The sequence below is a fragment of the Mus musculus genome, chromosome 12 (assembly GCF_000001635.26).
Source record: "Mus musculus strain C57BL/6J chromosome 12, GRCm38.p6 C57BL/6J".
Lineage (NCBI taxonomy): Eukaryota > Metazoa > Chordata > Mammalia > Rodentia > Muridae > Mus > Mus musculus.
Window position 1 is genome coordinate 88,077,986 of NC_000078.6, and position 26,422 is coordinate 88,104,407.

At 44.1% G+C, this 26,422-nt stretch overlaps 3 pseudogenes; all 3 read left to right on the plus strand.

The window, feature by feature from the left end:
- Gm16368 (predicted pseudogene 16368) lies at nt 5,625-6,254 on the plus strand (annotated as a pseudogene).
- On the plus strand, nt 7,316-9,419 carry Gm5442 (predicted gene 5442; annotated as a pseudogene).
- Gm8587 lies at nt 11,057-12,069 on the plus strand (annotated as a pseudogene).
- Nucleotides 12,070-26,422: the final 14,353 nt, after the last annotated feature.

Sequence of the window (26,422 nt, forward strand, 5' to 3'; positions counted from 1 at the left end):
AATCAACAAGGAAGCCCACAAGAGGTTCTAGACATGGTTGTGGCCAGGTTACCTCTGCTCCCTAGCTTAATCAATCCTCAAAGAAAAATGGAAAATATATGTTCTCCCAGAACTTCCCACAACCAGAACCCAAATCCATGACCTACCTGGTGAGTACCATCTTCTTTGAAGGAAGACTAATAGTCCTTAGAACGATGATTCTTTCTTTCTGGGATAGGGTTTTTCTTTGTCCTTGAGGCTCTCCTGGAACTCTTTCTACAGAATAGATTGGCCTAGGTTGGATATTCTCTTACTTAGTGTCTCCCAAGTTGAAGGCAGCAAGATGAGACTACTGTGTTTCACACTGGGCAGAGCTTGAGTATATATACATTTCCCCAAAGCCCTGCCTCCACAGTGATGAAACTCTAGTCCAACAAGGCCACACCTCCCAATAGTACCACACCCTGATCCAAGCATAATTCAATCACCACACCAAACAAGCAAAGAAACAAAAGGACACTTCTTAACCGGGCGTGTTAGCCCACACCTTTAATCCCAGCACTCAGGATGCACGGGCAGGTGTATTTCTGAGTTCGAGGCCAGCCTGGACACTTCTTACTGCCTACTGGATTTTCTAAGGTAATGAGAGACAAAACAGGCTACTGAGGACAAATTAAAAATAATGAATGTGGGAAATCAGAAACACATAGACCAAAACCTGGGATGTAGGGTTGAAAGAAAGGGATGATGCTGGAGAGATGGCCCAGTGGTTGTTAGCACTGAATGCCCTTGGAAGGTCTTGAGTTCAAATCCCCAAAACCACATTGGATGCTCACAGCCATCCATAAATAGCTGTGATGCTTCCTCGTGGCACATCTGAAGACAGTTACAGTGTAATTAGATATAACAACAAGCAAGTCCGATCTGAGTGAGCAGAGGTCCTGAATTAAAATCCCAGCACCCACATGATGGCTCAAAATGATCAGTACAACTACAGTGTACTCATATACATAAAATAAATGAATTAATTAATCTTTAAAAAAGAAAAAGGAGCCGGGTTGTGATGGTACACGCCTTTAATCCCAGCACTCCGGAGGCAGAATCATGCAGATTTCTGAGTTAGAAGCCAGCCTGATCTACAAAGTGAGTTCTAGGACAACCAGGGCTATACAGGGAAACCCTGTCTCAGAAAAAAAAAATAAGTGTGGTTGGCGTGAGATGGCTATGTTTTCTTACAGTCAAGGCTCATTTTCCACAAAGGCATATCATATGGGATGCTTGTATCATGATGATCCCTCATTGTCCTCATAGACTATGGTTATACAGAGATCATCAATTTTACTTACAACACAATTAACAGAGTAGATCTGTAAAGCTGATTTGCTGTCACAGTGGGGAAAGGCTCTTCCTGCCATGCTTGACTACCGGAATATTCTCAGATAGATGGAGAAAACAGAATTTCAGGTTGTTCTCTGACATTCACACAGGTGTTGTGGTACTTTGACAAACACACACTCACACACAAAAACAAATACACACATACTCATACACTATATGTAACAAATCTTATTTTATAATTTTATTATATATATGTATGTATAAAGATATCTTGTGTTTATGTCCATCTGTAACCACATGCATGCTTGGTGACCATGGAGGTTAAAAGAGGGCATTGGACCCCCTGGGTACTGGAGTAGCACATGCTTGTCTGACACCATGTGGGTGGTGGCAATTACTGCTCTTAACTGGTCTCTTAAACCCAAAAATATATTAATTTAAATGACTTACTGCAAGCAATGCTTTCCTTTAATTATGTGGGATTGTGGGTTTGATACCTTTGTGCTAGATTTTCATGAGTGCCCTAGTTAATCTGCCTCTAGTACTTAGCATGTCACCTGAGTTTCAGCCCCTCCTCCCCTGCAACTTACAAAACATAAAAAGAACAAACCAAACCTTCAGAAGACCTAACTTGTCTCTGTCTCAGTTTTAAACCCTAAGAACTCAAAGTTGTAAGGAAGTTGCAGTGAGCTGACAGGGCTGAGGAGGAGGTTGCTCACTCCGTGCAGTACTCACTGCACAAGCAAGAAGACTTGATTTCGATGCAATTCATTTCTGTAAAACTGGTGGATGTATTATAAACAAACCCCAACGGCATAGCTTCAGTGAGCTTTTATCAGTTCACTAGCATTGGTTCTTGGAAAAGCAGGTTTGACCAACACAGGACACCCAGAACAACAAACACCACATGTTCTAGAGGAAGATGTAGGTGTTGGCTGGTGGGGCCACAAAGATCCACACAAAGAGAAAGACTGGATTCTCTGCCTGCAAAGATGCAGCCAACAGCAACTTTTGTGGTCTGAATATGCTTGGCTCAGGTTGTTGTAGTATTCGAATTCTGGCTTTGTTAGAGTAGATGTGTCACCTTGGTCATGGACTTTTTAAGACCCTCATTCTAGCTGCCTGGAAGTCAGTATTCTGCTAGCAGCTTTCAGATGAAGATATAAAACTGTCAGCTCTCCTGCACTTTGCCTACCTGGATGCTATTATGTTCCTGCCCTAATAATAATGCACTGAACCTCTGAATATTGCAGCCAGTCCCAATGAAGTGTTATCCTTCTAGAAGTTGCCTTGATTATGGTGTTTGCTCATGACAGTCAAACCCCAGCCATGTCAGAAGTTGGTACCAGGGAATGGGGTATTGCTGTGACAGGTCTGAAAATGCTTCTCTTTGGGAGAATGTAGATTTGGGGTCTTTGGATTTGGAAGGAGTGAAATGCTTCAAATGGGGATTACTGGGCTATCTTAGAAGGAATATAGAAGACTCTGTTACTGAGAGTGGTCTGAAATGTGCAGTACTGGCCCAAGAGATTTCAGTGGAGAAGAACTTCAATATGTGGCTTAGAAACTGTTTTTTTTTTGCTTGTTTTTTTGTAGCATTTTGGTGAACAGTATGGCTACTCTTTATCATAGTCTGAAAAGCCAGAATGAGACTAAGATTCTGAAGTTCAGATTAATTAGATTGGCAATGGAGGTCTCAGAAATGCCCATCATAGACTTTGTTCTCTGCTTACATCTCATGAAGAACATTTGGAATATGCATAACTAGCTTAGAAAGGAAAAGTACAAAATAAATAGTATTCAAGAGGGTGGGGCACCAGGAAGTGAAATGGTGCTGAATTCTGAGTTCAAGGATATTAAATTGAATTAAGGGAGTTGTTACCTTGTGGCAAGATGTGACACAATGAAATTTAGATCCAGTATGGTGGTGCATTGCTTTAATCCCTGGAGATAAAACCAAGCTGATCTCTGAGGTCCAGGTCAGCCAGAGACAGAGCAAGTTTTAGGTGAAGAAAAGCTTAAATCCAGGCATGGTGGTACACACCTTTAATCCCAGGACATAGACATGAAGATCTCTGAGTCAAGGTCAATCTCGAAGAGTATTCAGTGCTTTTCTATCCAGCCCCATCTCTTCTTTCAATCCTTTGTCCCAGATTTTTGTCTGTGCATTTCTGATTTCCCACTTTCATTATTTTAAAATTCTCCTCAGTGGTCTCTTTTGTCTCTCGTTACCATAGAAAACCAGTATGTGGTAAGACTTGTGGTTTTGTTTGTTTGTATTGTGTGGTGATTGAATTATGCTTGAAGCAGGGTATGGTACTCTCTGGAGGTGTGGCCTTGTTGGATTAAAGGTGCATTACTGTGTAGGCAGGGCTGTGGAAAAAAGAATATATACTCAAGCTCTGCCCAGGATGAGTCACAGTAGTCTCTCCTTGCTGCCTTTGACTTGAGAGGCAGAAGCAAGCAGATATATGATCTAGGCCAACCTGGTCTGAAGAAAGAGTTCTAGGAAGCCCGCACTACACAGAAAAGCCGTATCTCAGATAGAAATAATCGTCTTTCTTACTTGTGTCTTAGTCCTCCTTCAGAGAAGATGGAGCTCCCCAGGTAGGTTGTTGGTTCCGGTCCTGGTTATGGAATGGTTTGAGAGTACATACATTTCCCATTTTTCTACTGGGAAAGTTCAAGCTTGGGTGCAGAGGTAACCTTGCCTCAACCATCACTAGAACCTCTTCTGTGCTTTCTTGGAGACTAGGCTGCTCAGAAACTGGGGTCTTTCATGAGGTGCCTTGCCTGGCAGCTTACCTCCCTCCTTCCTTCTCTGCAAGAAAGGAAGTCCCTCTTGCTTTTTGTTGTGTGTGTGATTTCACTAGCTGCCTTGACATCCCTTGATGGTTTGTAACCTGGAATTGTAAACCAGAGAAGCCCCTCCTCCTAGAAATTGTGTTTTGCTGGAGTATTTTAACAACAGCACAGAGATTTGTATGCTTTTAAATGTCATTTGTAAAAACTAGCAAATAGTGACTGGAGAAACAGCTCAGTTGTTCAGAGCATTGGCCATTCTTGCAGAGGCCCTGGTTTGGTTCCAGACACTATTTCTAGTAACTGCTCCCAAAGGAAAAGTTAGTTTTCTTGAAGGGGGTCTCACTATGTACATAACCACTCTTAAGGGGAAGCCCCATACCCAGAAGGAGATGGCCACCACAAAATGAACTCAGTAGTGTTTCTGGGGATGTTGTTAATTAGTTTTTTCCTACTCTAGCTAGTTGGTTTGTTACTAAGCACTTCTAACATCTTAAGAAGATGGAGATGAACTTTCTGGTTGGCCTCTGCTGTTCTGTTTTCACTGGATGCACCAGGCCTTCCTTCCTGCTACTGTCATATGTTTCTATGGCAATTGCTTTCATGTGTTATTTTGTGTCCCAAAGTAGAACTAAGTAACAAAACCTGTGGCTTCTTCAAGTTTTCATTCATTTTGTGAACTGAACAAAATTTTCTTTAAGAGTTATTTATTGGGCTGGTGAGATGGCTCAACAACGGGTAAGGGCACTGATTGCTCTTCTGTAGGGCCTGAGTTCAAATCCCAGCAACAACATTGTGGCTCACAACCACCCATAATGAGATCTGACACCCTCTTCTGGTCTGTCTGAAGTCAACTACAGTGAACTTATGTATAATAATAAGTAAATATTAAAAAAAGAGTTATTTATTTTTATGAGCATACTCTAGCTGTCTTTATACACAGCATACACAGCAACCAGAAGATTGCATCTGAACCCACTGCAAATGGTTGTAAGCCACCATTCAGTTGTATTAAAGGCCGGAGAAACACAAATGATGTTGTATTCTTGGGTACTCTAAACTTCTTTTTAAAAATCTATTAAAATGGTATCTGAATCTATTGAGTGTTTTATGAAATCTTAGCCTGATCTTTATTCTATAGAACATGATTCCTTGGAATGATGAGATGAAATTTTTTGTTAAGTGGTATAATTGAATGTTGTGTGCAGAAATTTTGATGCAAAAATTCTTTCTCAAATAGATTTCAAAGAAAAACTACTTAAAAATTTTTTTTGTTAAAAGGTCAAGGCTGAGTCTGGAAGAGTAAAGTGGTCCTGCTGCATTTTGTCACTACTGGGGCAACTACAACTTCCTGAGAACCAGGCCAGAAGCCTAAGAATTATTTTGTAGTTATCAGAGGACAAGACTCTGGGACACTGTTGGCTGCCTGTGGATCTTCTATACTTACACTGTTGCTTTTAGATCTGCCACTGTTAGATACATCCTGTCACGCATCCTAGTAGTATAGTAGCTCTTGAAAAGGAGTCACAGCCACTGTCAGCCACTGTCTGCCAGGAGTCCCTCTCCCAGCTCCTGTGGTTGCCTTTTCCATCATGCCAAAGAATAAAGGCAAAGGAGGCAAAAACAGGCACAGAGGTAAAAATGAAAATGAATCTGAGAAAAGAGAGTTGGTGTTTAAAGAATATGGGCAAGAGTATGCTCAGGTGACCAAAATGCTGGGATGTTTATGGTTGGAAGCAATGTGTTTTGATGGTGTAAAGAGGCTATGCCACATAAGAGGAAAGTTGAGAAAAAAGGTTTGGATAAGTACCTCAGACATTATATTGATTGGTCTAAGAGACTATCAAGATAACAAAGCTGATGTAATCTTAAAGTACAATCCAGATGAAGCAAGAAGTCTGAAGGCCTATGGAGAACTTCCAGAACATGCCAAAATCAATGAAACGGACACATTTGGTCCTGGGGATGATGATGAAATCGTGTTTGATGATATTGGAGATGATGATGAAGACATTGATGATATATAACGTAATCAATGCATGCTATATTCCAAGTTCTCTGAAGATTGCTCAACACAATTGGCATCTTGATGTTCAGCTGTTAAGTAAATCTTCATTTGGCATGCATGTGGCTTGTTAATGCAAATTGATGAATTTTATTTTTTGAAGTATTATATTTTTTTAAAAAACCAAAGATGTTGATTATCTTAAGTGACAAGTTAACACTTTGTACCTTGTCTCAAAAAACCTTGAGAGAGAGAGAGAGAGAGAGAGAGAGAGAGAGAGAGAGAGAAAGAGAGATCCTGCCATTCCATTTGTGACCCTTCACTTCTGGCATGTGAGTGTGTGGTGTCAGCAGTTCTGCCAGGTGGCCATCCTGGGCTGAAGTAAGTCCTAGTCCAGCACACCTGCTTCAGGCCTTTATATTGTAAGCATCTGGCTGCATTTGAGACTTCTCAGCAGAGTTACAGATGTGTGCGTCTGCACTTGGAGTCAGACCAAATATAGCTATTTTTGTATTAATGGAGCCATGCCATTTTATACATCCATGTTCTATACATTCACTTTATCCTTTAAGTTGTCACACATAAGCTGTTGCATCTTATAGTGCAGTTTTTAAATTACATGGGTAGCAATATTGAGTTTTAAAAATTAGTCATTGCAGAAATTAAGTACTTAGACAGGATATTTCATTATCTTCACTTTAAAAATATGAAGGTTGACAATGTTTACATATGATTTCACTTTTCTAAGGCATACCCCCAAAAAGAATGAAAATAAAAAAGAGAAGTCAATCTCTTCTGATTTTGGAAAAAAGACATTTTCAAAGAAGGTAGCTGTTAATAGGACATAAAATATTCTATACTTTGTAAAGTAGGGCCTTTGTGTTAAGCTGTTTTCAAGAAGTTAGCTTCTGTGTTGAGGTTTTGGAAAAGGAATTACTGTGTATTGATTAAAGTTAGTTACATAATTGTACAAGCTAAGTTTACCTTAAACTAAGCTTAGGTTAAGAGAAAAGGAGCCACAGAGCAATGAAAATGTGGTTCCTGTTTTCTGAATGGAGAAGTTAAGGAACAGAGACATATTAAAAACATGTTGGTTTAAAAACAGTTTTTCTTTTTAATATGTTCATTATATCTCTGGTATATAACAAAAATAAGTGACTACATGATTTCTGGAAAGGAAAAACCAGGTCAATGCAATCCCATGCTCTCTGCTAGGAAACCAGGAGGGCACTCCCCAACTCCAGAAAAGGCTGCTTGCATTACAGACATTAGTGGCTACCAGGATGTTTTGGAACAATGCAGGCCTCTTCCCAAACTATCTTTTTATTTTGCATGTGTGGTAGATCACATCCTACCCAACACCTCAGGGCACATGCAAGAGAATGCTCCTTCCTCTGAAAATTCAGGATCCTTTGGATCTGCTTCAGGCCTATACTAATCCTCACCACTAAATTCTCTGCCCAGAAGTACCCCACAACCCCCCTCACCCTCAACACCATATGGAACTCAGAGCACACATGAGTCCCCATAAACAGAACCCATTGCACTTCAGTCCTTTCTTGTGATCAAAGTGGAAGGTTGCATCCAGTTTTCTAATTGGCATTCAGGATGAGAGGAACAGAGGACCTAAGGTAGTGCAGGAACAAGAGGCGAAGGTGCGAGGCTCTCAGAGATCTGAACAGCTGAAGAGGTTTGAGAAGCTGATGCAGCTGAGTTTGCATAAGGAGTTCTAGGACTTAGAGCAAGCGATGGAGAAGAGTAGCAGAGAAGCCCTGGGCCATCAGGAGACCTGAAAGCTGAGCTCCATCTCCTCAGAGTCAAGATTCTCAACCTAAAGCTTGGAGAGGGAGAGCAGCAGCAGCAGCAGTAGCAGCAGCAGCAGCAGCAGCAGCAACAACACCACCACCACCACCATGTGAAGCAAGCAGAACAGGAGCAGTTAGGAAGGAGGAAACCAGGTCCATCTGTGCAGCCTGTACCCCCTGCAAGAGGAGGTCCTGCAGCTCAACCAGCAGGTAGATGGATGCCTCCAGTCAGCACAAAGAGCTGCTGAATGTAGACCTGGTGCCCTCCAGACCCAGGGAAGCCAGCTTTGTGTCCTTATCTTGAGAATCATTCTCAACACCTTAAAGAGTGGCTATTGCATAGCAGAGAACCAAGTGGAGGCTGACCTGGCCCTGCAGGAAATGCAGGACCTCCTCTTAAATTTGGAGCAGGAGATCACTAGAGTCTCTGAAATAAGAAGAAGTATGAGGACGACTTCCTGGCCAAATGTCAGGAGTCACAGATGTAGCAGGGGCCAGGGGCTCCTGCCCAGATCTCTGTCCCTCAGCCCAAGCCCAACAGGTTCACACATTGAAGACTGGCAGGGGAAGGTACAAGGTAGTAAGATGCCATGGTGCCAGCAACTTCAGAATGCATCTACCAATTGTTTGTTGGTCCTCGAGGACCTGAGCAGCAGCAAGGGAAGTCAGACAACAAAGATAAGGATGGACTTGCAGAAGTCAGCCACCACCATAGTGAGCCAGATCTTCCAGCATCACAATTTCAAAGCTGAAAGAGCTCTTTGATAAGATCCAAAAACTGCTCTCTGGAAAGCCTGTCTAATCTGGCAGGCATTCCAGGTCCCTCACTCTTAACACTAAGGGGCTTGATTTTGTCCAGCATATACTGGCAGAGAAATCTGTGAAACAAGGGGAGGAAGAAGTGGCCTCTCACCATGAAGCGGCAATCCCCATTGCAGTGGTGGCAACTGGTATCTGGCTGCTCCACCCCAAAGTGGGAGACCTCATTCTTGCTCACATCCAAAAGAAGCATCCATACTCCCTTCCTTTCTACCCAGCTTTCAAGGAAGGGATGACTTTGGAGGATTCTCAAGGGATGCTTGGCTACCAAGTGATGGATTCCAAGGTTGAACAAGAGTACAACTTTCTAAAAGCCATGTCTGGGATGATTCGTTTCTATGCTGCTACCAGCCAGCTCCAGTGTTCCTATAGAAAGCAGCAGGAGCTCGTGCTCATGGCGTACATGATGGCTGGCACAGATCTTAAACATGGAGCCTCTCTCAGATGAGAATTCCACTCTCCTGTTTGACTTCTTGGAGTTGTGTGGGAATGCACTCATGAAGCAGTACCAGGTCCAGTACTGGAAAATGATGCTTCTCATCCCCGAGGACTACTTGCCCAGGATTGAAGCCATCACGAGCTCAGGATTGATGGTCTGTTTCATATGTCTCAAGCAGTTCTTGGAGAAATGTCTGCAATGCAGGGAGATTTCTGTCCCCAGAGGCTTTCTGATGTTTTTGGCTTTTCTCCTTTTGTTGGGCTTGATATCTTTCATCACACTGTGTGGGAGGGGCAACAATAAAGCAACTGAGACAGTGGGTTTGGTAGAATCTTATCAGATTGAGGAATTCATCAGTGTATTTTTATATATCTGTACACTGTGAATGAGTCTTTAAGGGCTGGAGAGATGGCTCAGTGGTTAAGATCATTAACTGTTCTTCCAGAGGTCCTGAGTTCAATTCTCAGCAACTGGAGGATGGTTCACAACCATCTGTAATGGGATCTGATGCACTCGTCTTGTGTGTGTCTGAAGATAGCTGTGGTGTACTCATAGAAATATAAATAAATAACTCTTAAAAAAATTTTTTTTAGACAGGGTTTCTGTTTGTAGCCCTGAGTGTCCTGGAACTAACTCTGTAGAGCAGGCTGGCCTCGAACTCAGAAATCTGCCTGCCTATGCCTCCCGAGTGCTGGGATTAAAGGCTTGCACCATCACACCTGTTTTTTTTTTTTTTAAGATTTATTTATTTAGTATATGTAAGTACACTGTAGTTATCCTAAGATACTCCAGAAGAGGGCATCAGATTTCGTTATGGATGGTTGTGAGCTACTATGTGCTGTTTGTAGCCCTGGGTGTCCTGGAACTAACTCTGTAGAGCAGGCTGGACTCGAACTCAGAAATCTGCCTGCCTATGCCTCCCGAGTGCTGGGATTAAAGGCTTGCACCATCACACCTGGCTTTTTTTTTTTTTAAGATTTATTTATTTAGTATATGTAAGTACACTGTAGTTATCCTAAGATACTCCAGAAGAGGGCATCAGATTTCATTATGGATGGTTGTGAGCCACTATGTGCTTGCTGGGAATTGAACTCGGGACCTTCAGAAGAACAAGAGCAGTCAGTGCTCTTAACCACTGAGCCATCTCACCAGCCTCCAAATACTGACACCATTGCATAAACTAGCAAGATTTTGCTGAAAGGACCCTGATATAGTTGTCTCCTGTGAGACTATGTCAGGGCCTAGCAAACACAGAAGTGGATGCTCACAGTCAGCTATTGGATGGATCACAGGGCCCCAAATGAAGGAGCTAGAGATTGTACCCAAGGAACAAAAGGGATCTGCAACCCTATAGGTGGAACAACAATATGAACTAACCAGTACCCCACCCCCCCCGAGCTCATGTCTCTAGCTGCATATATATCAGAAGATGGCCGAGTTGGCCATCAGTGGAAAGAGAGGCCCATTGGTCCTGCATAATTTATATGCCTTTATATGCCTCAGTATAGGGGAACGGCAGGGCCAAGAAGTGGGAGTGGGTGGATAGGGGAGTGGGGGGGGGTATGGGGGACTTTTGGGATAGCACTGGAAATGTAAATGAAGAAAATACCTAATAAAAATTTTTTTTAAATGAGGATTTTGTCAGTTTCTGATCAAGTTTGGTAGTTCTATAGGTATCACAGACATACAGAACTGGCTTTTCTAATTTTCACAAGTTACAAGCAGGGGTGAAAACTCAATACTTGAGCTCTCCCTTAGCACGCGAGTTGGAGAAGCGGGGTCCTATGCTGGCTTTGTTGCTAAGCTGTGACATCCTCCCCCAGTTCCAACTTCCTCTTGGAAGGGCGATCCCTGAGCAGAGCCCATCAGCCCTTTGGAACAAAGAATTTGGGAAACTTAGGGCTAAAGTCGCTTTTTCCTCCTCTTTAAGCCGTACCTGAACATCTCACACCATGGCCACCATGCCAGTTCTCGAGACCCGTTCCAACCACACTATTTATATCAACAATCTCAATGAGAAGATCAAGAAGGATGAGCTCAAGAAGTCCCTGTATGCCATCTTCTCCCAGTTTGGCCAGATCCTGGATATCCTGGTGTCTCAGAGCCTGAAGATGAGGGGCCAGGTCTTTGTCATCTTCAAGGAGGTCACCATTGCCACCAATGCCCTGTGGTCCATGCTGGGCTTCCCTTTCTATGACAAACCCATGCGCATCCAGTACACAAAGACTGAATCAGACAACATTGCCAAGATGAAGGGCACCTTTGTGGAGAGAGATCACAAAGGAGAGAAGAGGAAGCCCAAGAGTCAGGAGACACCTGCTGCCAAAAAGGCTGTTCAGGGTGGGGCAGCTGCCCCTGTGGTGGGTGCTGTCCAGCCTGTACCCGGCATGCCACCGATGCCTCAGGCACCCCGCATCATGCACCACGTGCCAGGACAGCCTCCCTACATGCCACCAGCTGGCATGATCCCGCCAACAGGCCTCGCTCCTGGCCAGATCCCCCCTGGGGCCATGCCCCCACAGCAGCTCATGCCTGGGCAGATGCCGCCTGCCCCGCCTCTCTCCGAGAATCCACCCAATCACATCCTGTTCCTCACCAACCTGCCTGAGGAGACCAATGAGCTCATGCTCTCCATGCTTTTTACCCAGTTCCCTGGCTTCAAGGAGGCGCATCTGGTCCCTGGGTGCCATGACATTGCCTTCGTGGAGTTTGACAATGAAGTGCAGGCTGGGGCAGCACTAGATGCCCTGCAAGGCTTTAAGATCACACAAAACAATGCTATGAAGATCTCTTTTGTCAAGAAGGAGCGCCTTTCCCTATGGAGTACCCCAGTCCCTTCCCCCCGTCCCTTGACTCAGTCCCTGGAGGTAAGTCCCCCTTAGGGGCCTTCTCAGAGCCATGTGAGTGTGTGGTTGCCACACAGCATTGTATCCAGAGTCTGTCCCCAGACATTGCACCTGGGGTGCTACGCTCTCTGGTCGAGTCAACTGGACAAGCCGAAAGGCTTAAAAGTCACTCATGAGGCAAAAGAGTTTCAAGGAAGCTCTCCTCCTGGAGGCTAGTGTTCTCTACCCATACATTAATTTTTCATTCCCGAGTTCCAGTACTACGCTAGTCTAGAGTATGGATCCACGTGCTCTCTTTCAGTATTTTCCTATAAGTGCTCTGACATGTCTAAAGCCTTCCGCCAGTGTTCCAACAGTCCGAGGGCATCCTTGACCAAGATCAAGGGTTTAGAATTCAGCAAGATTGTAAAAGCTAAGTCACTCCCTTACACAGGAATTTACCATCGCTTAGGAAGAAGGAAGTTTCAGACCAAAGGAGAAACCAGAATAGATACTATAGCAGAGTTACACCCATACACATATTTACAATGGCCTAAGGGGAAGGTGGACTATACAAGAGCCTAAAATAGGAACTGTGGCAAGGACTCGAAGCCCTTGACCCTGGCTTCTAAGATTAGTGAATTTTAGGTGGAGCCCTTGTTGATTCCAGCTGTTATCAATGTATTCTATCCTGGGTGGTTCCCGTTAGACCTTTTGTGTTTGCATTCCTCTGTTTTATGTAAGATTCCGGTTACCTCAATTGTACCTTGCGAATATGTCACCCAACTTCCTTATTGTCCTCTGCATAAAAAGTCTGATGCTCGAGTTGTAAAATTACATTCAGATTCCACACAAACTCTCCTGCGTGTGTGTCTGTCTGTCATTCATCCACGCTTTGCCCACCCACGTCGAGAGACCCCGTTCCACGCAGACACAGGGACCCAAAAGGTCTGCGGCAGCTGGCGCCCGAACAGGGACACCAGAGCGGGTTAGTCTTTAGTTCTTCTTCTTTCTTTTTTCTTTTTCTTCTTTATTTTCTCAGGCAAAGACAGGATCTCATCGGACTGCGCTGCAGGCAGGCTGATTCGTAGATCAGTTAAAGGACGAGTAAGTTTTTATCATGGGGCAGTCAGAATCTAAAGGGAAGAGTTTGTTTCTATCGGTCTTCAAGCACATGTTGTCCGGAAGAGGCCTAAAGGTCTCGGATAAATCTTTACAAGAATTTTATGATTTCGTACAAAAAATCAGTCCCTGGTTTCCAGAGGAGGGAAGCTTAACATTAGAAGATTGGAAGCGTGTAGGTAAGGATATGAGAAAGTTCTATAAGAAATTGAACCATACAGGCAAGAAAGGGAGAAGGCTAGAAGAAAGTGAATCAGAGACTACTGACAGCGAAGGTGATGTTGAATGGGATATTACTGAGGGAATGAGAAAGTGTGAGTTTAAGGGGAGAAGAGATCATTTTCGCAGCTACCAAGACAGCAGTGAGAAGGAGTCTTTACTAGGAGATCTTGAAAGATGGAAAAATACTGGCCTCTCGTAGGAACATGAACTATTCACCCCAGAGCCCACCCCTCCCATTTGCCCAATAGTTCCCGAAATATTCTTGAGAAAAACATTTCCTGGAACAACCACAAAATGTTCCAACAGGCCAAGTACATTGCCAAATATAGGGCATGACACTTTGGTTGAGTAAACTCGTGGTCGTTAAACTTCCTCTATTTCCACCCCACTCCCCCTCCCAGTTTGTGGTTTTTGCCTTTAAAAGCTTGTGAAAAATTTGAGTCGGGGTCGAGACTCCTCTACCCTATGCTGAGGTGTATGAGTCTCGGCCCCAGCGCGCTGGTTTTTCCCTGGCTTCATTAAATAGCTTTGTTTGCTTTGCACTTCGGTCTCTGTGTCTCATTTGGGTCCGCGCCATATCCCGAGGCTTGAGTGAGGGTCTCCCTTCGGGGGTCTTTCATTTGGGGGCTCGTCCGGGATAGGCGCGACCACCCAAGAGACCGAGACCCTCTTATCAGGTAAGTTTTGTCGCCTGGTTGTTTGTTTGTCTCTACTGTTATTTTGTCTTAATCGGGTTGAAGCGATCGCACTTTCGGTTTTTAGCGGACGCTTGAGGAGGCCGCTCTCAGAGACGGAGAGAAGGGCGTAGATAAGGATAGACGTGTCCAGGTGTCTACCGTCCGCTCACCCTGGGAGACGTCCCAGGAGGACCGGGGGAGGACCAGGGACGCCTGGTGGACCCCCAACAAGGTCACAAGGAGATCAATCTCCTAGACCACCTGGGTTCGCGGACAACTCCGCGGCCATCTGATTCTTTCAGTTTTTGTCTGTCCACCCCAAGTCGGCGCCGGTTTTGGTTTCTCTTTGGCTTAGCATTTGTGTCTGCATCTATCATCCTTCTTGTTGAAATGGGACAGTCTACATCTACTCCCCTGTCTCTTACGCTTGACCACTGGAAAGAGGTCAAGGCCCGAGCTCATAATCTGTCTGTAGAGGTCCGCAAGGGCCGGTGGCAGACTTTTTGCTCCGCAGAGTGGCCCACCTTTGGAGTTGGTTGGCCTCCAGAGGGAGCCTTTAATCTGTCTCTCATTTACGCCGTCAGGCAAATTGTTTTCCAGGAACAAGGAGGACACCCAGACCAGATCCCCTATATCGTAACCTGGCAAAGCTTAGTCCAGTTCCCACCCCCTTGGGTAAAACCCTGGACCTCAGGACCATCCAGATCTATCGTGACTGTAGCCGAAGCCGGAATGACCACCGAAGGAAAGACCCCTAGTCCATCCACTCCCCCAAAGATTTACCCTGAAATTGAAGATCCCTTATGGTTAGATTCCCAGGCACCTCCACCACCCTACCCCCAACCCCAATTCCCTCCCCCTCAGGTAGAACTGCCGCCCGAACCCGATACTCGGGGTCCGGCAGGCGGTACTCGAAGTCGGCAAGGCCGGAGCCCAGAAGGGGCAAACGGGCCAGATTCGACCGTGGCTCTTCCTCTTCGGGTCCACATTGGAGGCCCACCCCCTGCTGCCCCCCATGCCCTGGTCCCCCTCCAGTATTGGCCTTTCTCTTCCTCGGACCTTTACAATTGGAAAACTAATCACCCACCGTTTTCTGAAAACCCCTCGGGGTTAACTGGACTCCTAGAGTCCCTAATGTTTTCCCACCAGCCCACTTGGGATGATTGCCAACAGCTTTTACAGGTCCTGTTCACGACGGAAGAGTGAGAAAGAATTCTTCTAGAAGCCAGAAAAAATGTCTTGGGAAACGATGGGACTCCTACTAACCTCCCTAACCTTATTGATGAGGCTTTTCCCTTGACTCGCCCAGATTGGGACTACAATACAGCAGAAGGTAGGGAGCGTCTCCTAGTCTACCACCGGACTCTAGTGGCGGGTCTCAAAGGGGCTGCACGACGGCCCACAAATCTGGCAAAGGTAAGAGAGGTCTTGCAGGGACCAGTTGAGCCACCCTCAGTTTTTCTAGAATGGCTAATGGAGGCCTACAGGAGGTATACCCCGTTCGATCCTTCATCGGAGGGGCAGCAAGCAGCCATCGTTATGGCTTTCATTGGACAGTCAGCTCCCAATATAAAAAGGAAGTTACAAAGACTCGAGGGCCTCCAGGATTATACCCTGCGGGACCTAGTGAAGGAAGCAGAAAAAGTGTTCCATAAAAGGGAGACAGAGGATGAAAGAAAAGAAAGAGAAAAGAAGGAGGCAGAAGATAGGGAGAGTCGACGGGACCGTCGACAGGAAAGGAATCTGACAAGGATTATGGCCGCAGTGATAGGTGAAGGACAGTTAAGAAAAGGCAGGACAGGAAACCTGGGCAACGGGGCAAAGAGCCAGGATCGCAGACCCAGACCCCAGTTGGAAAAGGACCAGTGTGCTTATTGCAAAGAAAAAGGACATTGGGCTCGAGAATGCCCAAAGAAAAGAGCCAAGGTATTGACTCTCGATGAAGATTAGGGAGGTCGGGGCTCAGCCCCCCTCCCTGAGCCTAGGGTGACCATGTCGGTGGAGGGGACTCCTGTCAATTTCCTGATAGATACAGGAGCAGAACATTCAGTATTGACAGAACCATTAGGACAGCTAAAAGATAACAAGACCTTAGTAGTGGGAGCTACAGGAAGCAAGCTCTACCCTTGGACCACCCATCGCACCTTACATGTGGGGAGTCACCAGGTAAAACACTCCTTCTTGGTGATCCCCGAGTGCCCAACCCCGCTCTTAGGGCGGGATCTCCTGACAAAACTAAAAGCCCAAGTTCTGTTCACACCTGAAGGACCTAAAATAAGTTGGGGAAAGAAAATTGGCCCAATTGCGTGTTTGGTCCTACATGCAGAAGAAGAGTATCGCTTGCATGAACAAAAAATTAAGAGTCCAATAGATCAGTTTTGGTTAAAAGAATTCCCAGAAGTATGGGCAGAACAAGCGGGAATGGGCCTGGCCAAACAGGTACCTCCGATGGTGGTAGAATTAAAGGCGGGAGCTACCCCTATCTCTGTCAAACAGTATCCCATGAGCCGGGAGGCCAAGGAGAGCATCCGCCCCCACATACAGAGACTCTTGGCGCAGGGCATATTAGTGCCCTGTCGATCACCATGGAACACTCCTCTCCTGCCGGTTCAAAAACCAGGAACTAATGATTACCGACCAGTACAGGATTTAAGAGAAGTAAACAAACGAGTACAAGATATACATCCCACTGTCCCCAACCCTTATAACCTACTAAGTTCATTGCCACCAGATCGAGCTTGGTATACTGTATTAGATTTAAAAGATGCTTTCTTTTGCCTCCGGCTACACCCTAAGAGTCAGCTACTGTTTGCTTTCGAGTGGAGAGATCCAGAAAGCGGACACACCGGACAGCTAACGTGGACCAGGCTGCCTCAGGGTTTCAAAAATTCTCCCACTCTCTTTGATGAGGCTCTCCATCGAGATCTCGCCTCCTTCAAGACATGCCACCCCCAAGTGACTCTTCTCCAATATGTAGATGACCTTCTTCTCGCAGCCCAGACATGTGAAGCAATTCTAGCTGGAACCAAAGAACTTCTGAACGATCTGGGTGAGTTAGGGTATCGGGTATCTGCGAAAAAGGCCCAGCTGTGCAAGACCAAAGTCACCTACCTGGGATATACCCTCCAAGATGGAAAACGGTGGCTCACCGAAGCCCGGAAACAGACTGTGATGCAGATTCCAGTCCCAACCACCCCACGACAGGTACGTGAATTTCTGGGAACTGCTGGTTTTTGTAGGCTATGGATACCTGGGTTCGCAACACTGGCAGCTCCCCTTTATCCCTTAACCAAAGAGAGCTCCCCTTTTGTTTGGACTGAGGACCACCAGAAAGCATTTGAAGCCATCAAGCGGGCTCTTCTAGAGGCACCCGCTTTAGCCCTACCAGATGTGACTAAGCCTTTCACCCTATATGTTGATAAGCGGGCTGGTGTGGCCCGAGGAGTCCTAACCCAAAGACTAGGGCCGTGGAGGAGACCCGTGGCCTATTTGTCAAAAAAACTGGACCCCGTAGCCAGTGGATGGCCTGCTTGTCTGAGGGCCATAGCGGCTGTGGCACTGTTGGTCAAGGACGCTGATAAACTTACCATGGGACAGCATGTGACTATCATAGCTCCCCATGCGTTAGAGAGCATAGTCCGGCAGCCTCCAGACCGGTGGATGACTAATGCCCGGATGACTCATTACCAGAGCCTGCTCCTACACGACCGGGTGACCTTCGCGCCCCCAGCAATCCTAAACCCTGCTACACTCCTGCCCATAGAGGGAGACTCAACCCCAGTTCACAGGTGCATTGATATTCTGGCCGGTGAGGCCGGAACAAGAAGAGATTTGACTGACCAGCCTTGGCCTGGAGTGCCTAACTGGTATACAGATGGCAGCAGTTTTGTAGTAGAGGGAAAAAGGAGAGCAGGGGCAGCAGTGGTAGATGGGACACAAACAATATGGGCAAGCGGCCTCCCTGAAGGTACCTCGGCCCAAAAGGCCGAACTCATCGCCCTAACTCAGGCTCTACGCCTAGCAGAGAACAAAGCCATAAATATCTATACCGACAGCCGGTATGCATTTGCCACTGCACATGTCCATGGGGCCATCTACCAACAGAGAGGCCTTTTAACTTCAGCTGGTAAGGACATTAAAAATAAAGAAGAAATTCTGGCACTTTTAGATGCTATACATTTGCCAAAGAAAGTAGCCATCATCCACTGCCCTGGACACCAGAAAGGAGACAACCCAACTGCCCGTGGAAACCGGATGGCCGACGAGGCAGCAAAACAAGCTGCCCACGGGGCAATTGTCCTGGTAGGACAAGGAAAAAAAGAATAACAAAAGTCTACGCCCAGACCCAAAAGATACGACCTCAGAGAACTGCTTTGGACAAGCGACCCACTCCCCTACTTCTTTCCAGGAAAAATTGATTTAACCCCAGAAGAAGGACTTAAATTCATGACTGGACTCCATCGGTTTACACATCTGGGGGCCGAAAAAAATGGTAAAACTAGTCAAGGACAATTCCAGGTTCGAGGTCCCGGACCTCAGAAAGACGGCTCAAAAAGTAGTACAAGCATGTCAGGCTTGTGCCCTCACTAACACCTCAAAAGCTTATAGGGAACCTGGAAAAAGACAGAGAGGAGACCGCCCTGGTGTATATTGGGAGGTAGATTTTACTGAGATTAAACCGGGAATATATGGTAACAAGTATCTACTAGTGTTCATAGACACTTTTTCAGGATGGGTCGAAGCCTACCCCACAAAGACAGAAACAGCAAAGATTGTAGCCAAGAAGATCCTAGAAGAAATCCTGCCCCGATTCGGGATTCCCAAGGTAATAGGGTCTGACAACAGACCAGCCTTTGTTGCCCAGGTAAGTCAGGGACTGGCCACACAATTGGGTGTTGATTGGAAATTACATTGTGCCTACCGCCCACAGAGCTCAGGACAGGTAGAAAGGATGAATAGAACCCTAAAGGAGACCTTGACCAAATTAGCCATTGAGACCGGCGGGAAAGACTGGGTGGCCCTCCTCCCTTTTGCGCTCTTTAGGGTCCGCAATACTCCAGGATGCTTTGGACTCTCACCCTTTGAAATCCTGTATGGGGGACCGCCCCCTTTAACTGAGTCCGGAGGGACATTGGTTCCCGACACGGGCTCAACCTTACCCCTTGCTCTGCTTACTCATTTAAGGGTCCTTGAGGTGATCCGAACCCAGATTTGGGACCAGATAAAAGAGGCCTACGCCCCAGGGACCACTTCAGTTCCACACGAGTTCCAAGTCGGAGACTGGGTCTTGATCCGCAGACACCGGACCAGAAATCTCGAGCCTCGGTGGAAAGGACCCTATTTGGTACTCTTGACAACCCCCACCGCAGTAAAGGTAGATGGGATCGCTGCATGGATCCACGCCTCTCACATCAAGAGAGTCGCACGTCAAGATAAAGAAAACCTGCAAGATGACTGGACGGTGGCCACTACTGACAATCCTCTTAAGCTACGCCTGCTGCCCAGAGATGCCCCCCCCCCAATCCTAACCCTCACGCTCCATTTCATCAGACTTGGGAAGTACATAATGAAGAGGACAACATTGTATGGTCAGTTACTGAAACACACCCCCTCTGGACTTGGTGGCCTGATCTCACACCTGATATCTGTAAGTTGGCAGCTGGATCCCCCACTTGGGACCTCCCAGATCATACCGATCTTAATAGCCCACCCCCTGAAAAAAATTGTGTCCCAAATGGAATTGGAAGCTCTTATGGATGTTCGGGGCAATTCTACCGTGCTAATCTTAGAGCAGCAGATTTCTGTGTCTGCCCTGGCCAGGGTCAGCCCAAAAGACTGCGGGTAACATGTGGAGGACCAGAAAGTCTATATTGCAGAAAGTGGGGATGTGAAACAACAGGAAGCGCCTATTGGAATCCAACCTCTTCCTGGGACCTGATCACAGTAAAACACCGTGATGGGCCAAACCGGGGAGAGATGGATTCCTCTAAATATCCAGAAAATGGGTGTGCTCTTATGAACAGCCCCTCAGGACCATGCAAGGGTCAGTATTGTAACCCCTTACGCATAAGGTTTACTGAAAAAGGAAAACAAGACCATCAGAGTTGGCTTAAGGGAAATAGATGGGGCTGGAGAGTGTATACAACATCACAAGACCCTGGGTTCATTTTTAAAATTAAGCTGACAATAAAAGAAGTTATAGTAACACCCATGGGACCTAACAGGGTCCTCATAGAACAAGGTTTTCCACAGAGTTTCCCTGTAAATCCCATACCCCCAGTAAATCCCATACCTTTTCCTTTTCCAGTAAGGCCCATACCTCCTCTAACTAAACCAAAACTTCCCCCGACCACAGTAAAGCCTCTTCCAAAAGAACCTAAACCTCCGACAGTTAAACCTGTTACTATCAGACCCAAACCTTCGACCCTGCTGCCATCCCTTATTCTGGGCCCCTCTTATATTACCACTCAGATTTCCACCGCCCCCTTACAGAGTTCCCCAACGTATCCAACAAACCCCACAACAGGACAGAGAATGTTCAATTTAGTGAGAGGAGCTTTCTACGCCCTTAATGAAACTAATCCAGAGGCAACTAAAGAGTGTTGGTTATGTTTGTCCTCAGCTCCCCCTTATTATGAGGGAATTACCTTTAATGGAGATATTAATATAACCAGCCAACATGCTACCTGTTCGTGGGGAACAGACAGAAAATTGACTCTGACTGAAGTATCAGCAGTAAGCCCAGGTCTCTGTATAGGCACTCCCCCTCCTTCCCACAAACATTTATGTAATCGAACCCAGTCTGTGCCCAAAACAGAAATCAATACTTATCTTGTGCCATCCCCGGTTGGTTGGTGGGCCTGTAACTCAGGGCTTACTCCCTGTGTAGCAACCAAGGTCTTTGACCCCCTCCCATGATTTCTGTGTCATGATTCAACTGTTGCCTCGAGTATATTATCACCCAGCTTCCAGCTTAGAAGAGATGCACATGACTACAAGATTTAAAAGAGAACCAATTACTCTAACTCTAGCCGCCTTCATGGGCATCGGTATGGCGGTAGGAGTGGGGACAGGAGTATCGGCCCTAATTGAAGGAAGACATGGGATCAGATCCTTAAGAGATGCAGTTAACGAAGAACTAGAAATGGTAGAAAAGTCAATCAATGCCTTAGAAAAATCCTTGACTTCCCTGTCTGAAGTAGTACTACAGAATAGACGAGGTTTAGACTTACTGTTCCTCAAAGAAGGGGGACTTTGTGCAGCCTTAAAAGAAGAATGTTGTTTCTATGCAGATCATACAGGAATAGTCAGAGATTCTATGCAAAAACTAAGAGAGCGGCTTGAACGGGGCAAACGAGAAAGAGAAAGCAGACAGGGATGGTTTGAAAGTTGGTTCAACAGTTCTCCATGGCTCACCACCCTTCTCTCGACTATAGCTGGACCTTTAGTGATTCTTATGCTCTTGCTAATCTTTGGGCCGTGTATCATTAATAGATTAGTAACTTTTGTTAAAGATAGAATAAATGCTGTCCAGGTAATGATTCTGCGACAGCAATATCAAGCCCTACGAGAAGCTGAAACACCGCTCTAAGATTAGAGCTATTTACAAGAAGAAGTGGGGAATGAAAGATGGAAAAATACTGGCCTCTCGTAGGAACATGAACTATTCACCCCAGAGCCCACCCCTCCCATTTGCCCAATAGTTCCCGAAATATTCTTGAGAAAAACATTTCCTGGAACAACCACAAAATGTTCCAACAGGCCAAGTACATTGCCAAATATAGGGCATGACACTTTGGTTGAGTAAACTCGTGGTCGTTAAACTTCCTCTATTTCCACCCCACTCCCCCTCCCAGTTTGTGGTTTTTGCCTTTAAAAGCTTGTGAAAAATTTGAGTCGGGGTCGAGACTCCTCTACCCTATGCTGAGGTGTATGAGTCTCGGCCCCAGCGCGCTGGTTTTTCCCTGGCTTCATTAAATAGCTTTGTTTGCTTTGCACTTCGGTCTCTGTGTCTCATTTGGGTCCGCGCCATATCCCGAGGCTTGAGTGAGGGTCTCCCTTCGGGGGTCTTTCAATCTCACACTCACTTACCCGGTAATTTGCGAAGAAGGGAGTGAGCCAAGATGGAAACCTTTGCCATTAAAAACTCTTAAGAAATTACAGTCAGCAGTAAAAACGCTGGGCCCTACTGCACCTTATACTTTACAGATTCTGGATGCAGTAGCAAGCCAGTGGCTGACCCCTTGTGATTGACACCAAACAGCAAAGGCTACTCTCACTCCCAGAGATTTCATTCTCTGGAGAACAGAGTATAAAGAGAGGGCCAGGAAGTTAGCTCAGGAAAGATCTACATCGAGAGATGGAGCTAAACTCACGGTGCCTATGCTTCTTGGGCAGAAGGACTATGCTAGACCAGCAGCACAGCTGAAAATCCCAAAGGCAGTGTTGGAGAAAATTAATCAGATAGCCGTATTCAGCTGGCAGAGTTTACCTCCACCTAGGGCTAAGTTCACAGTCCTTTCAGGAATTAGGCCAAAGCATGATGAGTCTTATGAAGGTTTTGTGGCTAGATTAGAAGAGGCAGTTTCTAAGATGCTTTCCCCCTCGGAAGGAACTGATATATTAATAAAACAATTGGCTTGGGAAAACGTAAATACCTTGTGCCAAGACCTGAACAGACCAATCTGTAAGACAAGTTCCCTACAAGATTATATTAAAGCATGTGTAGATGCCTCACCGGCTGTAATTCAGGATCTAGTTTACGCCGCAGCAAAGAAAGGGAAGACATTCGGCGCTACTGATGGAATTACATGTTTCGGTTGTAAAAAACCGGGGCACCTGAGAGATTGTAGAAATCTCTCAGTAGACAAGAAGAGCATTCCTTTGGGTCCTTTCCAGAGTTGTGACAAACACTGGAAAAGTAAATGTAAACCAAAGTCCCATAAGGATGGGACTCTGCTCACAAAAGAAGCGGGTAAGACAGAAAACTATGGAACTGCATGTTTCGGTTGTAAAAAGCCGGGGCACCTGAATAAAGATTGTAAGAATCCCTCGGGAAACAAGAAGGGCCTTTCTCCAGGTCTCTGTCCAGGCTGTGGTGGAGAGAACCTTGGAGGAATGATTACAGGTCAAAGTCCCATAAAGATGGGACTCAGCTCACAAAAGAGGCGGGTAAGGCAAAAAACTAAAGGGGCAATCTCTTAGCCCCATTCAGGAATTGTAGAGCTCATTATAGGACTCAGCTCCAGTTATAAGAAAAACTTCAAGTGGTGGATTCTGATACTTTAGGTAAAATTAAAAGTTATGGTTAAATTATGGTTAAAGTATAAAAAGAGACTTCATAAAGGTCAAAATATAGCTCACTTCTTACTGTTACCTTATTTACAATTTCCCAATCCTACATTGTGTCAAAAAAAATCGTAGAAAAGGCTTATTTGAAAGTTAAGTCATCTCCTCAAACATATATAATTCATTCTATAGATAGTATTTTTGTTGGTTGCAGAAAGTAGAGAGCATTTTACAGATGGCTATAAAATATTTGACTAAGTGTGGACTGATTGCTTCAAAAAAGATTCAGCATGGTAAACTTCTAGGCTATTTGAGACATTTTGTGTATAGAGATTGTGTGTTTTCTAAAAAATTTGCCCTCAGATTAAATAAATTATTTTTAGATGCTTGCAAAAGCTGTTAGAAAATTCTAGATTTTAATCTTGGTTTGACAAGCTACCTCTTACAAGCAGAAAAAGAAAGGAAGAGATAGAAAAAAATGGATTTTAAAACTCTCCCAGGGACAGAGAGAAATCGGGGGACGCCCTGTTTTATTCTCTCTGGCCCCTACAAGAGGAATTCCCTACCCTCTTTATGTATTGTCTAATGTTTGGTGCACCAATCATGTCAATTCATGTGTCTTTTGTTTCGTTGTCTGAGTGACTGTTTCGTTGTCTGAATGACTGACTGTTTTGTGTTTCATGTTAAAAATTAAATAAATGAATAAATAAATAAATGGTTAAAACTTTACCGGCTAAATCACTCTCAGTTGCACAACGGAGGCTGAGAGGCCCCTCACTTTAGCCAAAAATCAAGCACAGCAGAAAAGGTCCTGCTGAAAAAAACTGTTTTTAAAGAAAAAAAAATCTGCAACCTCTTAATTCTAATACAAATAAGCTGATAGTTGTTTTTTCCAAAAAATTCTCTGCATTTTTGTGATTATGTTTTTAGCAAATGACAAAGTGTGTTTTTATCATAAGTATAGCTATAAAAAGTAAAATTCTTTGATCTAAATTTATAAGATTCATGTAGCCACTTCATTTAGTTTTTAATTGGTCTTAAGGGTATAAATATGCTCTACGTGTCTTTATCATAGTGTTAGCTTATTAGTAATTGGGTTTGATTAAAAAGATGTAACATGGAGTTAGCTTTAAATTGGCAACTCAGAGTTAGAGTCATTTTAAACACGTGACATAAAGCAGTCCTCTAAAGATACTTCTAAATTGAGATAAAATATTATGTAATTCTTATCCTAAAAAGTAGACTTATAGAGATAAGATTTCAAAACAATGTGTCTTTAATAAAACATTAAAATTTGTACTGTCATGCATTAATGAATTGACAGCCAAATTTTATAACATGATAGTGATGTTTTTAATATTGATTTTTAAGGAAAATAAATTGTTTAAAATTGGGTCTTGCTTTCCAAAAGTTATAGATGTATTCTAATATTACAATGGAAACTTAAAAATCATGGTTAAAATTGCCAGTGTCCCATTGACTGCAGTTTGCAGTTTGATCGAAAGCTTAAGATTTTTAACTCACCCAAAATTAAGATTGCTACAAGAGTAATCATCTTATGAGAGTGCTAATGGCGCTTGCTTTGGCCATTCAGCCATACAAAGCAAGGCAGAGTTAACTAGATATATTCGTCCTTGTGCAGAAATTAGACCCTCACACAATCAGTTTGGCTATGGTTGCGGCCTTACAGGACCATAAAAGGTTATAAAAAAGTGTTTAAGGTATAAGTCATCTTAAAAAAGATTGCCCAAAATTAGAGACATGGATAGAGAGTTAAATTGTTCCTCAAAAATCGGTCCTCATTACAGGAGGGCCAAGATGCTCAGTTTGAAAAACATATACATTTGGGTTGATACAAAGCTTAGAGCAGCCTCAGAAAAGCTTGTACAAGGTTTCTTGTGTTTTACAGACTGCGCCTAAAAAAGTTCTTAAAACTTCACCCCTACCTGCCTTCAGGGAGATTAGCTGAACAACATTTTCTTTTCAGATCTACCCAGGTGTTGTTCATAATTAAGTCTAAATTCAAGATTTATAAAAGGTCAATCAGGCTGTAGAACTTATAAAGGCATTACAAGATAGTGTGCCTACTTCATATAAAATTATTATAGATTTAAAAGTTTATTTTTTCCAATTGTAAAGAGTTTACTTCTAGTAAACTGGTGACCATTAAAGATTTTTGTCCCTAGGTATGGCTAACATAGCTTTATAATATGTAAGGAAATTTTATTGTCAACTTCATTACAAAAAACAAAAAATTTAAATCTTTCAGTGTATATTGTTTCCTAAACAAAAAATATTTTATTAGCTAATGCCTCTAAAAAAGGTTTACTTCAAATCTTTGTTTTTCACACAGTGAGCCTTAAAGTTCTGGGGAGTAATTTGTTGCTTCATAAGATTCAGAGACAATATCTTTTTTAATATTTAGGGTTGTTAATTATACTAAAAAATTGTGGTACAAATTTGCTTCAAAATTTTATTTTCAAAAGCTTCCAAAAGATGTTAATTAAAAAAGACCTCACCTTAAACTCACCACAGGAGAACCTAAGCCTTTAGGTGCTATCAAGTGAGATTCAAATTAACTGGTGATAACCAAAAAGGCTTTAACAGAAAGTAGAGGAAACTTCTGTAATCTATTGGTATGGATTGTAATTGGTGGTAATCAAATATTAGCTACATATTCTAGTTATTTTTGTTAAAAATGTCCACAGCTATTCTTTGGCAAGAAAAAACATAAATGTAAAATCATCCTTCTTCACCTTAAAGTTTTAACATCCTATCATAAGGCTTCTGTGTGCTAATTAAGAATTAAGAATTCCTTGTTCCAAACAGCAATTGGTTATTACAGAATATTGATATTTGACCTACATACCATCATTTTAAATAAAATTGATACTCATCCTAAAAATAAGTTAAAAATTGCTTATATACATGCTTTTGTTTGTTTCTTCTATAAATTCATACATGCATCACATTTACTGTATTTAATAACAACCCATCTATGGGAAAAAGGTATATGTGAATTAGATCACATGTTTATTCTTTTGAGTTTCCGCCTACTTCAGCACAGATAATTAATTTATGTGCTGTAGATGGTCTTTTAA